Below are 17,462 nucleotides of genomic sequence, written 5' to 3' on the forward strand. Positions count from 1 at the left end.
TACACTGTTGTAATTTTCCAATTGATTTATACTTTCCAAAAGATTTTCATTCTATTTTAAGTGAAATTAAAATTTTCATTGATGTTGTAGCTTTTTACCAGACTGTCACATATACTTGCACTGTTTCTTTACACCATTAAAATTATTTATTTGTAAAGTTATTTCTTAATAGTTTAGTGTTCTAATAGCTGAATAGTATTGTATTTTTCCTTAATATTTCATCAACTGCTCATTTAAATCTTGTTAACGTTGACTTGGCCTATACTGGCAGTGAGAGCCTGTGGCCCTTTTGACTGGCTTATTCATTATGAGGAAAGCTTTCTTCACAATTCTGTTGTCATGGAAGCCTTTCTATATTCTCAGTAAGGTCTAAGTTGGCACAGTCCAGTTACTCAGCCTTTCCAGGTAGCATTTTTGTTAGCTTTCACTTAGATATTTAGGTAAAAGTAAATTTTACTTAACTTTTAAAATATCTAGTAGATTATGTATGTGTATACTTAAGATAATTGCTTGGTTCCTATCTTCTGATTTAGTTACTTATTTTTTTTTTCACTGTAATTTTCAGTCTTCTTTTGAACATTCTCTCTTATTTACTTGGAAATGTAGTTTTACTCTTTATAAATTATTATTTCCTTACCATTTCATTGCAATTTATTTCATAACTAGTTATGAGAATATAGGAGTGTTTTTCTGTTCCTTTTAAGGCTTATAGTCCTATTAAAGCATATACACTGATACTGTATACTGGCACCATTTTGATTTTCCTTTATATCATAAAGTTAAACTTCTCAACATTCTAATTTTTAGTGAAAGAAGATATGTTTATGATCAGACTTGCAGTGTGATCTAAGACTAATATGAAACTTCAATTTTTCCTTAAGTTTTCATTTATTTTTAAGTTTTAGAGGAATAAATATTTCTTTTGTCTTAAAATTCTTTCAGATTTTGTTTAAATATTGATTTATTTATATTTCTGTTTTATATTTGATATATATTTTAGTTATAAAAATGTTGTAAGCTTAATCTAGTTTCTAATAGTTTATTTTAAAATATGTTTCTTTTATACTTAATTTTATATTCACAGCATTGGAATTATTATTTTTATTATAAAATTATATATTTAATATCATACATTTCATGCTTTTTTCATATTTTTTACATTTATAAGTTTATTAAGGTTCATTGTACCTTCAATTTTAATAGAGGATAAAGTTATACAGAATATTTCGTACTTTGCAGGTTTTAGATCGTATAATCAGGCTCTTCATGATTCTGCATTTGCCTATCAGCATTTATGTACATAAAATTTCACATCAGGCAATTGTTTCACTGTTTAATATATAGTAAAATCTATATTTTCAAGGATTTTTTTCTTCATTTACCTTTGAGCTTTGACTATTCTTTATTTTTTGAATTTACAATGTAATTATAACATTTCTTTCAACCCTTTCCTCCCTCCTTCTTTCTCTGATACTCTTCCCCACTCTCCTTTAAATTTATGGCTTCTAAATTGGCATATATATGTATGTATATATATATATATACATATATATATATATATACATATATATATATACGTATATATATATATATATATATGTAAAGAGAGAGAGACTTATATACATATATATGAGTGTACGTAACCTAAATATAGCTTAATAGGCTGTATAATGGTACTTACACAGATGTTTTCAGGGATGAACTTTTGCAGTAAACAACCTTCATTCAAGATGGTCAGCTCTCCTGTTCACAGAAATTCCAGTTGCCTATAGTTCTTTGTGTAGGGTTGAGGCCTTGTGCACTTTTCTACATCCATATTCACATGTCTCTTTGTGCTGCCCTTATTAGGCTCACATTTGAGAAGTCATGTTAGTGACAATTTATGGGTTTAGCTGTTATTTTTAATAGTATTAGTTTCTATCACTCCAAAGAAAATTCTCTGGTCTCCTGGCTCTTAAAATCTGCCTGCTCTATCTTCTACAATGGTCAGAGTGTATTAGATTAAGGAGTGTCCTGTAAAAATATTTATTGGGATTGGGTTTTATAACTCTATACTTTGACTACTTTTACTTTAATGGTTTCTGTTGCAAAGAGTTTTCTTGATAAGGGATGAAAACTAAATATATCTGAGAGTTCAGGAAAAAATGTTTATGGATTGTTGTGAGGAACTATGTTGGTTTAGTAAAGTAAAGGATGTAGATTATTTTCTAATAACCATGACTGCACTAACAGTGAGTAATTAGCTAGGTTTCCAGTATCAATAATCTTCTTCTTCTTCTTCTTTTTTTTTTTTTTGAGTCTTAAATTCAAATAGAGAACTGTTGTTTACCCCCAAGGTATACATGCCACAATCGCAGCCTTCAGATTATGCTGCCAAGCTATTAGTTGATGTGGTTCATAGACAACATATCTGGGTGGGGTTGTTGTTTGCCTCTCTCCTTTCAAATTCTGCATGTTGCCATTTGGTATTGTGAAAGGTAGTTATCAAGGAGTGAGCTTTCTGGTCACTTCCAGTTCAGAGACCTCTGGTTTTTGTCACTGAAGGGCATGGTATCTTTAATAATAGGGAATTAACTTGTTACCTCTTCTGCTGGATAAGCAAGGGAAACATGAATAAATTGCATGGTTTTGGGAATCTCATGTCAATTATTCAAAAGAGGTCTTCTCATTGGGGTTTTTGTTAGAGTAAATTGGGAAAGGGGAGACTCTTTAAGGAAAGGGGAGGGGGGTAAGACAATAAGTACACCTGAAAAAAACCACAAGGAATCACACTATTACCTATTACAAACAACAACAAAACACATATATCATGCATAACCATGTTTATAAAACTATATATATAGTTTTAAGGAACCTTACTCATCTTGGCTAATGAAACTGCTTCCAATACCCAATGACAAACCTTGACTCTCCTAATATAGTGGATGACAAATATTTTCTTCCTTTCTCATTATTTTGATATATTATATAATAATGCTTCACTATATAATCAGTCATAGAACTACTTGTTTGTTTGACTTTTTGCATTGTTTGAATAGTCTGATTTCCATGATGCATTTTTAGTAATTTTTAAAATTCTTTTAAGACTTTAATGTTATTCTTTATTTTATTTTATTTAGTTAGTTAGTTTTGTTTTTTTGAGACAGGGTTTCTCTGTGTAGCCTTGGCTGTCCTGGAACTCACTCTGTAGACCAGGCTGGCCTCGAAATTAGAAATTTGCCTGCCTCTGCCACCCAAGTGCTGGGATTAAAAGTGTGTGCCACCACACCTGACTATTCTTTATTTTTTAACATTTTACTCTGTATTTATATTATTCTATAACATGTCTCTATTTATTTTACTTTGTATTTCTTTTTATTTTCTTTATCTATGAGTAGGTATGTAACACTTGTAGTAGTATATTTCTATACTTAGGGTTATCCAAGTACTCAGAACACTTGCCTAATTAGTTTTTTTTTCCAAGATGAAATATTATTTTTCCAAAATTCAAAATTACTATGGTAAATATTTGTTATACAACTGAAAGAAGAAGTAGGTCAGCTGCATAGCTTATCCATAACAGGCAAATTATTTAAAACTTCATTCTTAATATTTAGAAACATTGCAGGTTCATGTATATGTTATTCTTATTCTAATTTTTTTGTTATGGTGACATTGACTGTAGTCAGTCTTTGGTGATTATTTACATTTTAACCTCTATCCTGATCACACATTTATATGTATAAGTACTAGTGTTGAGGAAATTTTCATTATCTCTATTACTTTTATTATTTTTATTAGAATACTAGTTGTCATCTATATTTTCTGTATGTAAATACTTAAGCATTAACATTTTTATACAGGTACTCTGTTTCTGTATACATTTGGCATATGTTGTACTTTAAATCTAGCATGGGTTAAAATCACATGAGCATTTTCAACATTTGGCTAGATTTTTATATACTATCACAAAGCTCATTGAAATTCAATATGGATATTCCTGATACTTCATATGTGAGTGTAATTAGAGCATTTTTTTTTTGTAAAATTTAAGTAGTTGTGTTTCATGAAATGTGAAATCCACCCAATTAATACTAGAATGTTAAGCATTTATTCTACTTAATTAATGAATAAAAATTCACAGCCCAAAAGGGAAAATGGTTTAGAAAATGTTCATTATAGAATAGAGATAGACAGATAGCAAAAAGATGCTAGCATCATATTAATATATAAAGACATACCTAAACTTACAACTGTGAAGTTTTATGAAGGTTACAATGTAAGAATTATATTGTATACACTGGCAAAAGGATTATGTGGAGACAATTCTGTATCTAAATTTAATGTGTATTTTCAGTGTTACTTGGAATAGAGGCTTTTTTCTATTCCACAGTTTGTCTCTATCTACCCATCTACCCAACTACCCATCTACTCATCTGTCTGTCTATCTATCTATCTGTCTTTCAATTTATATCTATTAATGGTGTTTGTTTAATGAGAGGATTGTACATGGCATTTTAACATAATCATTCTGACATCCTAACTTTCAGGTACTGGAAGATTACCATTTTTATTTTTAGCTTTTCACTTCATATTGAGACAAATCGGCAATTCAGTGAAGCTCTCTTCTTCCAATTATTTTGAAAGTTTGAAAGGTAAGAGTGTACTTTCACAAATATATCAACAAATATACTTTGAAAACTGGGCTAGAAAAAATTTAAGGTAGGAAGAGAAATCAAGCATTATTTAAAATATATTTTTGATATTATCATCTAAAATTATTTATTCATGAAGACATTTTAAGACAAATAATGATAATTTACATTTCAATGATTCAAATATAGTAATTTTTTACATTAAAATATACCTTTCAATATGAGTTAGATAAATACTTATGCAACTATAATGAACTTATAGTTAACACTTTTCAAAATTGCAAAATGTTTACTGTTTGGGATGTAATGTCTTGTTAATAGTAGTAAAGCACTTGAGGTAGACTTTCTTCATCCTATTCATATATATTACCTATATGAGTAGTAAATACATGAGTTGTTTCTCAACTATTTTAATGGAAAAATTATTCTTCAATGTAAGTTTAGATTATAAACACACACACACATAATTATATTTTAGATATATTTGATATCTAGTAATATATGTACATATTTCTTGGGATCAAATCTAGAAAATTATGTCTCTTGCTAGGAAATGATTCCTGTTATATGAATATTCTAATACTGAGCTGCACCTAATATAAGTAGGTGTTTTTGATTAGCTAGTAAATAAAGGAAATAATATACAATATGTGTCTTTTTCAGGATGTTTTGAAATAACCTGCAAAGCAAATTAATTGATTTTATTAACTATTTTCCTAAACTTGTGCAGCAACAAATGTTTCCTGGTTTAATGAAAAACATATTGTAGAGGTCATCATATTGAAAATAATATTGCCTTAAAACTTTTTAAATAATCTTTGTTTATCTTCTCATCTTCTCAGCTAATAGACTTTTTTTTTATCATTTGTTTGTTTGGGTTTTGTTTGGTAGTTGATTTGGTTTTGTTTTTTTCATTTGTAAATTAGACTGACTAGAATTTTAGACTGTTATGAATTTTTCAATTATAAGATATTTTAATATTATATTAATTAGATATTTTAGTTACATTTCAAATATTATCCCATTTTCTGGTTTCCCCTCGCAAACCTGTGATCCTATCTCCCCTTACCCAGCTTCTATGAGGGTGCTCCCCCACCCACCTAGCCACTCCTGCCTCACAGCCCTAGCATTCTTGTACACTTGGGCATGGAACTTTTACAGGGCCAAGGGCCTCCCCTCCCATTGATACCAGATAAGGCACTTCAGCTCCTTCAGTCCTTCCCGTAACTCCTCCATTGGAGCTTCCAGTGCTCAGATGAGGTTTTTTATTTCTACTTTTTTTCTTCTCTGAGTAGAGATTCTTCACTTTCTCCCTCCCTCCTTCTTTCACAAGGTGAAGGTCTAAATAATTTTGCACTTCCCTTTAATCCTTTTTTTATACCTGGTCAAAATTACTATTCTGAAACTTCATCCAGTTTTATAATACTTTTTGTTTTGTTTAAACATTCCTAATTTATGTCTTTTACCCAAAATATGATTCAACCTATACTATTCATTATATGTATATTTAATTTCCTGATTATTATACCATTGATTTTTCATTTAATTTCATTATGAACAGAGAGCTATTAACATGTAGCCTTTTAAGTATATGGAGATATATTTGTTGCTTATAACATCAGCATTGTTGTTAGTATATTTAGCTGCTATTGACAAAATGATTTGTGGTACTCATTTGGGGTATATAGTTCTGTGTCAATTTTATCCTCATGACCCCTTCTTCTATCATATGGTCTCTCCTGCTTGAGAATAAATACTGTGGAGCAAAATATTCATATGAAAACTTCCTGTCTCCTCTACCCTGCTTAGCATGCACTTTAAGTAATTGATATTTTCCTTCAGAGGAAATGTAGATTTACAAGGAAAAGTGAGGGGAAAAAAATAAACTTGCGATGATAGTGGTACTCCAGGGGAGGAATACTCATTGGTTGTTTTGTGTGTGTATGTGTGTGTGTGTATGTGTGTGTGTGTGTGTGTGTGTGATAGACACTGTGCTCCATTGTTCTTTAAAACAATGTAGGTTATTAGTATTTCAATTCTGTCTTTGATCACATCCTTGTTTTTCTGCTTAGATATAAGGCTTGCTCTGCAGGAAGGAATTTCATGACTAGTACTATAGTGTTGGTTAGAAGACCATGGTTTTGGAGGACATAGACTTTGTTATGGAACTTTTTAGTGTTACTTCTTGAAATGTCTTGTCAAAGTGCTTTCTAAATATTTGTTTATGCCTTATAGTCCTGGACCACTCCCAACCTTAATTATAGATATTAATTCTTCATCACTTGATATTACCCCTCTTTCCTTTCAGGTATGTTCTGCAATCCTTCCACTTAATATTCATTTTTTTAGGTTAGGTTGTAATATAGTAGGCTTTGACATGCCTTTTTATACCCTAACCCTCTTCATGCTCTAATTTCTCCTACATACCCAAACCCCTCCTTGCTTTAGATTTTCCACTCCCTGTATTCCACCTCATAACTTAATTTTACCTTTCATTTACTTTTTCACTTCTTTGAACCACTGCTTGCCCACAACGTTCATTTCTACTTTTCTGGATTTCATTCATGCTCCAAGTCAAATACATAAAAGACTTGAAGTTAAATTTTACATATAAAAGAGACAATAGTCATTTATCTTTCTAGAAGTCAGTTATCTCACTCAGTATAGTTTTTATTCTAGTTCCATTCATTTGCCTATAGTTTCCATCATTTCATTTTTCTTCAAAGGTGAGTAATTTTACACTATGTATGAGTGCCACAATTTCTTAGCAATTTATCAGTCACTGGACATCAAGTTTTTTTTCATTTCCTAACTACTATAAATAAAACAGTACTTAATACGAATGTGCAACTATTACTGTAGTATAGTTGGATCAAAAAATCTATTTTGGGTTTTGGTTTGTGACTTAAGAAACCTCCAGACTTATTTTTTAGTATATATGTGATAGTTTATACTCCTACCAAGAACATGTAAGAGTTATTTTTTTTTTTTGCTATACCATATCAACTTCTATTGTCATTTGCATTCATGATGATGGTCATCCTGACTTTTGTGAAGCAGAATAGTAAAGTAAAATTAATTTGATAAGTAATGTACTATCTAAAGTGTTTCCAAGAAAATTGCAATTCTCTTGTTGGGTTATTTTTGTTGTTGTTGTTGTTCAGTTCCACATATTCTCAGTCTACTCATTATACAGCAAAGGAAACTGTAATGTTTTATGTTTTATAAGTCCCAGTGTCTTTATATTTTGTTTTATTTCCTACACTAATGGAATCAAAACATTTCTTAGGCCTATAAATTGGAAAATAGGTGTTATTTTCCACTACCAGGTTTGGTCAGAGAACTAGGTATTATGTTGAGCTCCTTAATTTTAAGTTTGATATGTCTATGCATTTAAAAATTCACTGATTATCTGTCAGATTCCCCAATTTCACAAATTTCCCCTTCTAAATAATATGTGGATAGAAATTCATTTATTTCTGTTATAATGTCTCACCTTTTTTTCTGATTTCATTGATTTGGGTCTTCTCTCTTTTGGTTAATTTGCCTAAACCATTATCAGTTGTGCTTTTTGCTTATTTGCCTGTTTAATCAAATCTATACAAACTAAATGCTTTTGTAACATTGACTGCTAGACTAAATTGTGGAGGCATATTATTGATTAATGAATGATGGGTGTTAAGTTCACTGTGTAGTACCAACCTTGTACAAAAGATTATGAGTTGTGTGAAGGTTCAGTTTCTGTTGTAGTAGAAGCTCCTAGACTAAAGTGGTCTTGTGCAGTTGAGGTTTGGTACCACTTGCCAGTAATAGTACCCTGATAAAAAAGCTCACCATAGGTTACTCTTGAAGGTCCAGTGTATTTGCAGTGGAGCATTTTGGAGATACCAGAGAAATGAGGTACCCATCTAGGACAGAAGTGGGTGTTAGAATGTGGGAACTAAAAAGGGGGCCTGGGGAAAGAGGGGGAGGGAAGGATAGCCCACGTCCAGCCAGAGTTCCACCTATGCTCTGGACAGGCAGACGTGAGAAGGCTGCCAGATGCTTTCCACTCAGCCCTGGGTGGGCATCCAATCCTCTGACCACACTCGACTGGGGAGGGGTGGATGAGGGGCAGTCCCCTGAAACCAAAAGGGGTATCGGGGTTATACCCTGTAGCCCCGGAGTTATGGGAAAGAGGGAATAGGGAAGAGAGGTTCCCACACAGGCAAGAGTCTGAACAGCTGAACAGAGCCAGTTTATGGTTTTAGAGCTTTATTGTAGAAATTCAGGGGGAAAGAGAGAAGGTAGAAAGAGAGAGAATAGACTAGAGAATAAGAGGAAGAGAGAGGAGAGGAGAAGACAAAGAGAGAGGAGAGAGAGGGTGAGAGTGAGGATTAAGAGAGCATTTAAGGGGCCAAACAGCCCCTTTAAAAGTATGCTATCTTTTCTGTTGCTAGGTAACTGGGGAGGAGTTTAGCCTGAAGGTCAGAAGATTGGGATATTGCCTACATGACTTCTAGCCTTGCTTTTCTTGTGGGGGCTGTGGAGGGTGGTAACTTCTATAAGAGCCAGGGTTTCAGGAGACATGAGAGAACTCCTTCCATCCCATATAATAAATTATCACCACTGGGTCCTGGGGTTCAGCATTTCAGCTCTACTGGAGACCAGATTGTCTGTGCATAGCCCAATGCTCCACATTGGAGTGGAGGCATCCTGATTCTAAAAGAAAATATCTTTGTGCTGTGGATAGCAGAGATGGATAAATGGAGTGTTATAAGTCTTTTGGAAACCAGAAGATCTTAAGTGAATAGCACATGCATAATTCTTCACTTGTTATACTGTTAAACTTGGTTTTGCTTTTGACTATAACTGTATCTTAATTCTTCCCTGGTTGAATGTGGAGGTATTTAACTTGCATATTGATTTTAAAGGAGCCCAATGTTAGCACACTTTGGAATTTTAGAAACATGTTTAGAGTTTACAGTGATGTGGGATATTTTAAAGAGGCTAAGTTTTGGGGGTCTTTTAATTTTAAAGACTGTGACTGTTAAAAATTACTGTGAGACCTTGGAGATAAACAAGAAAGGAAAGAGTCTAGTTTAATATTGATGTGTCTGAGTATTAAGTTGACAAAAGTTCATTTGTGCCTTGCTGGATTTTATTCAACTTGATACAAACGTACACATTTATGGGAAGAGGAAAATTAATACAAAATAGATAAAATGCCTCTGTAAGATTGATAAGCTGATGTTCACTATAACAGTTAACACATTTGCCATTGACCTATAATCCTTGTTCTGATATAGGCCTTAAATATTCATTCTAATTAATGATGCCCATACAGATCTTAGGTTTTCTCAACTTGAGGATAGAAATGTTCTAAACGTCCAGGCTGTTCTAGTACTTGTATGTATACAGTGTTGAAAGATAATGTAATCATGCAAAATTATGTAAAATTTCACTGTCAGGACCACTAAATTTCCCCCCTTTATTTACAAGCCTTCAGCATAATATATCTATGCTGCATCATCTTTATTAGTAGTATTGCCATCTGATAATTTAAATTAAGAATCTGTGCTAGTTGTTAGTTGGGGCTGAAAAATTGACTATGAGACTTCTGCCCTTTACCTAATTTGGATCCCAGGGCAATTTAACCCTCTACTACTTTCAGCACTATTATAGCTTCTCTGTTTTAATCCTAAGGAAACACTTGCCAAAATACTTAACCTCAATGATGCTGATTTCTTCTTAAGCACAGCAACCTAAGACCAATATCAATTGTCCCAACAAATAAATATTTCACCTTAGTGGTTCTGATCTCTTGAAAGGAGAAAGTTGTTCAAGTGGTCCTGAGTTTTATAAGAAAGGTTTAGCGAAGCATAGGTACCAAACTAGTAATTATTGTTTCTTCTTGGCTTATGCATAAGCTCCTAAGAGTCTTGGTTTCTGCCATTTTTCTACACTGGTTTCATGCAGCAGTGTATAATTAGGTATGCACTGTAAGATGAAACAAACTTTTCCTCTCAAAGTTTCATCTTGCCATGGTGTTTTATCACAATAGGAAAGCTACTTGGACATCGACCTTATTTCTTTTCAAAAAATAAAAGTTTTATTAGTTCTTGTAGTTTTGCTTATTTCTATTTTAATAATTTCAGACATGATATTGACAATATGCTCCCATATACTTTTTGGGGAATAGACACACACACACACACACACACACACACACACACACACACATATATATATATATATATATATATATATATATATATATATATATATATATATATATACATATATATGGTTTTACATGACATTTGGTTGAACAATTCAGTTATTGATTTTTGAGGTCTCAAATATTCTTCAGACTTTATTCTTAGGACTGCCTTCGTTCTGTTCCATAGAAAATGTCACGTTGCATTTTTATTTGATTCAAATATAGGATTTTTTATTTCACTATTTATTTCTTCCTCAAAGTATTCAATAGTTTATTTTTTCCCCATGAATTTATATACTTTGTTTCTCTTGACATCTAGCTGTATTCCACTGTGAACAGATAAAATACAGAATGTTATTTCATTTTCCTACCTTTTTTGAATATCTTTTGTTTTGTTTTTGTTTTTTGAGACAGGGTTTCTCTCTATAGCCCTGGCTGTCGTGGAACTCACTTTGTAGACCAGGCTGGACTCGAACTCAGAAATTCGCCTGCCTCCGCCTCCTAAGTGCTGGGATTAAAGGTGTGTGCCACCACTGCCTGGCCTTTTGGGAACTTCTTTCTGTTCTAATATGTGATTGTTTTTTTTTTTTTTTTTTGAGAATATTCCATGTACTGATGTGTATTATTTAGGTGGAATTTTCCTTTATCCATTTGGTTTATGGTATTATTTAATTTAATGATTCTTTGTTTAGTTTTGTGCATATTACTTGTCTATTGGTCACATTGGCTTGATAAAATCATGTACTGTATCTCTGTTGAGGTTAGTCCATGATTTTACTTTTTTTAAAATTTTTTTCAGGAATCAATATGCAGCTTTTAATAATAACTGAACACTAGCAGTCTCAATCAAAAGACCCAGTTAATGATTTTACTTTTAATATGAGATATTTAAATATGAAATTAAGTACACCTATATTTCGTGTGTATATGTTTAGAATTGTTGCACCCTCTTGGGGGGGAGTGTTCCTTTTATGAGTATGAATTGACTTTTCTAATCTGTTTATTTTTCATTTGAAGTATATTTTACCATGCTATAGTAGTCATATCTACTTCTCTCCTTATACTCTTAACTATTATTGACAGCAAAAATTGTTTCTTTGACTCAACAAAAAGATGAAAACTGTCTTTCAATGTTTTCCTAATCTCTGTATTTTTATTGTAGAACTTACATATACACTATTATTCAGTTGTTACTGAAGAATATATATCCATTCCTGCCATTTTGTTGATTGTGTGGTGTTTGATAAGACCTCTAGATTAACTGTACTGGTGTTGTTTATTTCCTGTGATATCTTAGATGTACTTATCATTTTCTTCAGACTAAAGTATTCCTTCTGTTATTCTTTGAATTATTTTGTATTTTTTGGGTTATTTTGTCTTTTTAAGTAATATTTAAAATGTCAGAGTTAGTTGGTTGCATAGGAGTGTGGGACTAAGGCTGGTGGCCTAGAGACTACTTACATTTCAGAATCAGGACAGGGCATCTAGGGAGGTGTGGATTAGAACTTCATGGTCTGGGGATTACTTATGTGTTGGTCATCAGAATCTCTGCAGATCAGGAGATTTTCAGTCCATTTGTCAGAGACTGAAGAGCCTTCCCTGTTTGTTCTGTAAGCTGAGCAGAAGTCTTCCTGTACTTATGTCTTTAAAGTTTTAGGGTAAAAATTCCTAATGATATATTTATCATTATCACATTTAAATAATGTATAATTTAACTCTTTAAAAGTATCATGTCATGGAGGACCAGGTTTTATCCTCTATATGTATTCTGAAGAATTTTTCTGTGCATGTGCACAAATGTCTCCAACAAATATTAACAATGCATAATCTCTTTTAGTTGTTAAATTTTGTTTTAAGTACAGAGGGCATAATTTTATAAAGTTATAAAAGTGTGTTTAATAATTTAGTTATTACTATATGTTTATTCTAAAACACTATTGAATTTTGAAATCTGCTGGGAAAGTATAAAGATAATTGAATTATGATTATCTACTAATAGTTCTATAGGCACTCTGAAGTTTTTCATCAATATGACCAATTCAACTATGAGCATTTTGATAAATGTTTGTTGCTATATGTAGCTATGCATTTCCAAACAATTAATAGTAGATGGTAGGGTTATAGCCAAGTGATAGAGTGCTTTTATGGCACTTGATTGCTATCAGTAAAAGGGAAAAAATAAATTTAGTTTTTTCATTGCTGTGAAGAGACAGCATGACTAAGGCAACTATTATAAAGGACAACATTTAGCTGGAGCTGGCATATAGTTTCAGAGCTTTACTCCATTATTATCATGGCAGGAAGCATAACAGTGTCCAGGAAGGTATGGAGGACCTGAGATTTCTACATCTTGCTCCAAAGACAAACAGGAGAATACTGTATCCATGTGACTAGGAAGAGGATTTCAAATCCCACACCCACAGTGACATGCTTACTTAAACAAAGCCAGACTTCATAATGATGCCAATCCCTAGGCTAAGTATATTCAAACCACCACAATATGCATGGCTCATTATATAATTCCAAAGACTCTAAAATATAATACTTTCACCTTAGAGGTACATTATCAGAATTCCAGGCCCATGCCTTTCCATTCCTGTTCAAGAGTTGAACCATTGATCAATGTGTAATCTCCAAAATGTTCACATGAACTATAACCAAAGTCCACTCATTGGGAGTAAGAATTGTTCAAGTCAGCACTTGATAAGGTTTAGCATTGTATTATGTGCCCATGTTATAAAGATGGTAAAAGTTTAGATATTCATTCATACTTTTCTTAATATTAGAAAAACTGGATTATTTTTCTCTAATTGGCAATAACATTTTCTCATCTAGCTTTTGACTGTGACATTTCTTACTCATTTTATACTTCATATATGATCTTATAATATTCCAGTGAAAGTATGTGATATATAAACTTTGCAAAAAAAAAAACAAAAAAAACAAAAAAACAAAAAAACCGCCGGGCGTGGTGGCGCACGCCTTTAATCCCAGCACTCGGGAGGCAGAGGCAGGCGGATTTCTGAGTTCGAGGCCAGCCTGGTCTACAAAGTGAGTTCCAGGACAGCCAGGACTATACAGAGAAACCCTGTCTCGAAAAAAAAAAAAAAACAAAAAAAACAAAAAAAAAAATAAACTTTGCAGCTCTGGGCTTGAGGGGTATGCTTAAGAAAGTAATTAGTGTCATATAATATTCAGAGTTGTGAACCTTCAAAGTTGTGATTCTAAATTACATTACATAATGAACAATTAAAGGAAATATTTCTCTAAGATGAAAAGTTATAATTTTTTGTTGAATTATACTCTTGGTAGAATTAGGAAAGGTGAGTCAGAATAATAATTAAAGTAAATATTAAAGAAAAACAAGATCTTATTCAATAAGAGAAAATAATACATTTTATATGTTAGTGTAGATAAACCTCAAAATGGTAAGAAGGTAAAGACTTAAAATTCAACAGACTGTATGATATATGATACTGTTTTTATGAATTTTTAGATAAGACAACCATAGAGATAAAATCTAAAATGATGTTACCTAGGTTTGATGGAAGAAGGGAAGGTTACCTCTGAATGATGGTCACATGTGTGAGATTATGGACATATTATAAACCTGCAATGGTTTAGCTCTAGAAATTACCTAGAAGAAAGTAATTAACCTAATCATTGAAATTATTATTAAAACTACCCTTTCACTGATACTGACTACTGCTTTCTAACTTCCACAACTCAATGTCTATTTGGAGAAAGCCAGATCCTATGAATATGGGTTTGAAACTATAAGCTCTATTTCCTATTTTCCACTTAAAACTAGGAAATTGAATGTTTTTCAGATGTGATTCCCAATCAACATCTGACACTGCAGAATAAATGAAAATGCATGGTTTTGAAAAATAAATGACATTTTATGGCTAGCAAAGAGTATTTAAAAATGATTTACTTAAAAAAATGATTTACTTTTAGATAAAAGGGGATCTGCTTCCTCATAGTCCTCACATTTTGAGAGAATCTTTTGCTCACTTAAGAATAGATAAAGTGATATGTTTTTTTGTCAAATTGGTAAAGTAAAACAATAGAATTTATTATCTAAAGTCTATATGTTACTTTGGGAACAATTTTATATACTTAAAGTGTTTATTTTTCCCTTAGAATAATGTGCAAAAAGGCAACTACAGGAGGTTTCACTACTGGCTACTAAATTTTCTCTGCAATACATATGTATTATAATTTCTTGAAATTCAACAATGGCATCGAACAAAACTTGCACTGTGCAACCAAACAGGTGTTTGCAGATGGAGAATCATGTTAGGCCCTTAAATTCAAGCATGAATGCTGATAATCTATCAAATTGTAATTTGGAGAATGATATAGTTATTAGAAATCCAGAAAATTGTGAATTAGCTCGACGTTGGTTTCTTACAATGCAAAATAGTATAGTCAAAATTTCACAAGTGGAATTTTATATTCCTTCTAGTTTATATAAATCCCTTATCAATCCAAAGAAGCATTTGATTGACACAATCATGGAAGAATGTGGAAGATTCAATATTTACTTTTCAAAAAGAAAATCAAATCGTCAAAAAGTTGTTATTAGGGGCCGTTCAGACAATATTGAAAAGGTAAAGAAAAAGTTTCATCAATTACTGGAAGAAGAGAAAGCCAAGAATTATTCTGTATCTGTCCCTGTCAAGTCAAAATATCATCAGTTTCTCAAGAATAAGAATGGTGGCAATCTTCCCGAAACATGTATAAAACTCGGGGCACGTGCTGTTTTCCCTACTCTTAAAAATAAGAATCAGGATTTGATAACAATCATAGGGAAAGAGGAAGCTGTTAAAGAAGTACAAAAAGTACTAGACCTTTTGATGAAAGACTTAGATCATGTGGTGGAGGACAGCATACTGATAAATCGCAAGTTTCACCATTATTTTGTCATGCGAAGGGACCAGCTTATAAGAGAAATGACTGAAGTCTATGCTGGTATGATTATTCACTTCACATATGAAGGAAAACAGAGCATTAGAGTTACAATGAAAGGAGAAAAGGCTTGTGTTGAAGCAGCGAAGAAACACATCCAACAGATTTTCGAGCCCTTGGGTTCCCATGTCACAACACAGTATGTTATTCCTCAAAAGTTTTATACATTTTTCATGGGACCACTGTGTTCCAAAGTTCAGCAAATTGCTAGAGATTTCAAAGTTCAACTCACATTTCCAGACAAAGAAAAGCCAACTATGTATATACATCCAGTGATTCAAGAAACTGAGAAAGAAAAGTGGGGAAAGAGCACTAAAGAAATTGTTTTTAGTAACCAAAGGAAAAATAAAACCATACTCATCACAGGTCAAATGGAAAATTGCAAAGCAGCCATGGAAGCTCTTGAATATCTAATTCCTTTCACTGCTGAAGTCCAGGTGCCCTCTCACCTACATCCTTACATCATTGGTCACAAAGGAAGTGGGATAAAGAAGATAATGAGTGAATTTGATGTTCATACTCAGGTGTCCCAAACTGAAGGCAATTCTGATATCATATCCATAATGGGTCTTGCGGCAAAGGTAAAGCAAGCCAAGATTAAATTAGAGAAGCAAATTAATGCTTTACAAACAGAAATAGAAGATCGAGCACTAAGAAACTTTAAGCTAATGTTTACTCTAGATGCAAAATACCATTCCACAATCACTGGTCATAAGGGCTTGTTTATTGCTCAGATTTGCAGAGAACATGATGTTACTATCCAATTTCCAAAGAAAGCAAACCGTGAGATACAAGATCAAATCACAATTACAGGCTATAAAAAGAATACCCTAGCTGCTAAAGATGCAATAATGAAAATGTTACATAAGATAGAAAAAACAGTTTCTAAGGAAATCCCAATAAACCCCCAGGTTCGTGACAGTGTTTTTGGATTTGGTGGAAAACTCATCCATAAAATGAATGAACAATTCAATGTAGACATCCGGTTACCTCCAAAAGGATCCTGGAATACTAATGTTAGTGTGGTTGGACTCCCCGACAATGTTCAGGAAGCAATTGACCATATCCTTGATCTTGAGAAGTATTACCTTTCAGCTCTCATAAGCTATGACTCTCAACTGGAAAGTCTTAAGAATACCTATCTTTACAAGATAACCATGGAATTACCTAAGTATTCTGGGAAAAATGATGGCCCTCATAGTGCAAAATCCTACCCAACCTCCTCAAATGATGATTCTGAAGATTTCCCCAAATTGAAACAACAAACACCTTCTAAGACTCATCCTTGGAGACCATAATGAAACACATGATTTAAAAATTAATAAAAATTGTTCCAACTTGGTATCTGAAAGTACTGTGAAAAAATATTTCTTTATTAATGTAGCTAATGGACTGTAAGCACATTTTGACACATTTACATGTACACTTTTTGCTCCCAAAATTTGTCACAGTGGTATATCACATGCTTCCACTTAAATGTATGCAATATGTAACCACTTATTTTTTGTTTTACTGTAGACTTGTTCTTAAACTGCTTTCATAGCACACAAATCCATATTTTCAATACATACTCAATTTATTTATTATATACATACCACAGGCTTGCTAACTTTTATGTTGTATCAGTGCTTTTCAGTTTTATTATGAACCTC

General features: G+C 32.5%; 1 pseudogene across 1 annotated transcript; it reads left to right on the plus strand.

The window, feature by feature from the left end:
- Positions 1-384: 384 nt before the first annotated feature.
- On the plus strand, positions 385-17,155 carry LOC110286967 (annotated as a pseudogene). Its single transcript, XR_002377175.1, has 3 exons — positions 385-405; positions 4,530-4,634; positions 14,983-17,155. The product of XR_002377175.1 is annotated as a vigilin pseudogene (transcript).
- Positions 17,156-17,462: the final 307 nt, after the last annotated feature.

The sequence above is a fragment of the Mus caroli genome, chromosome X, assembly GCF_900094665.2.
Source record: "Mus caroli chromosome X, CAROLI_EIJ_v1.1, whole genome shotgun sequence".
Taxonomy (NCBI): domain Eukaryota; kingdom Metazoa; phylum Chordata; class Mammalia; order Rodentia; family Muridae; genus Mus; species Mus caroli.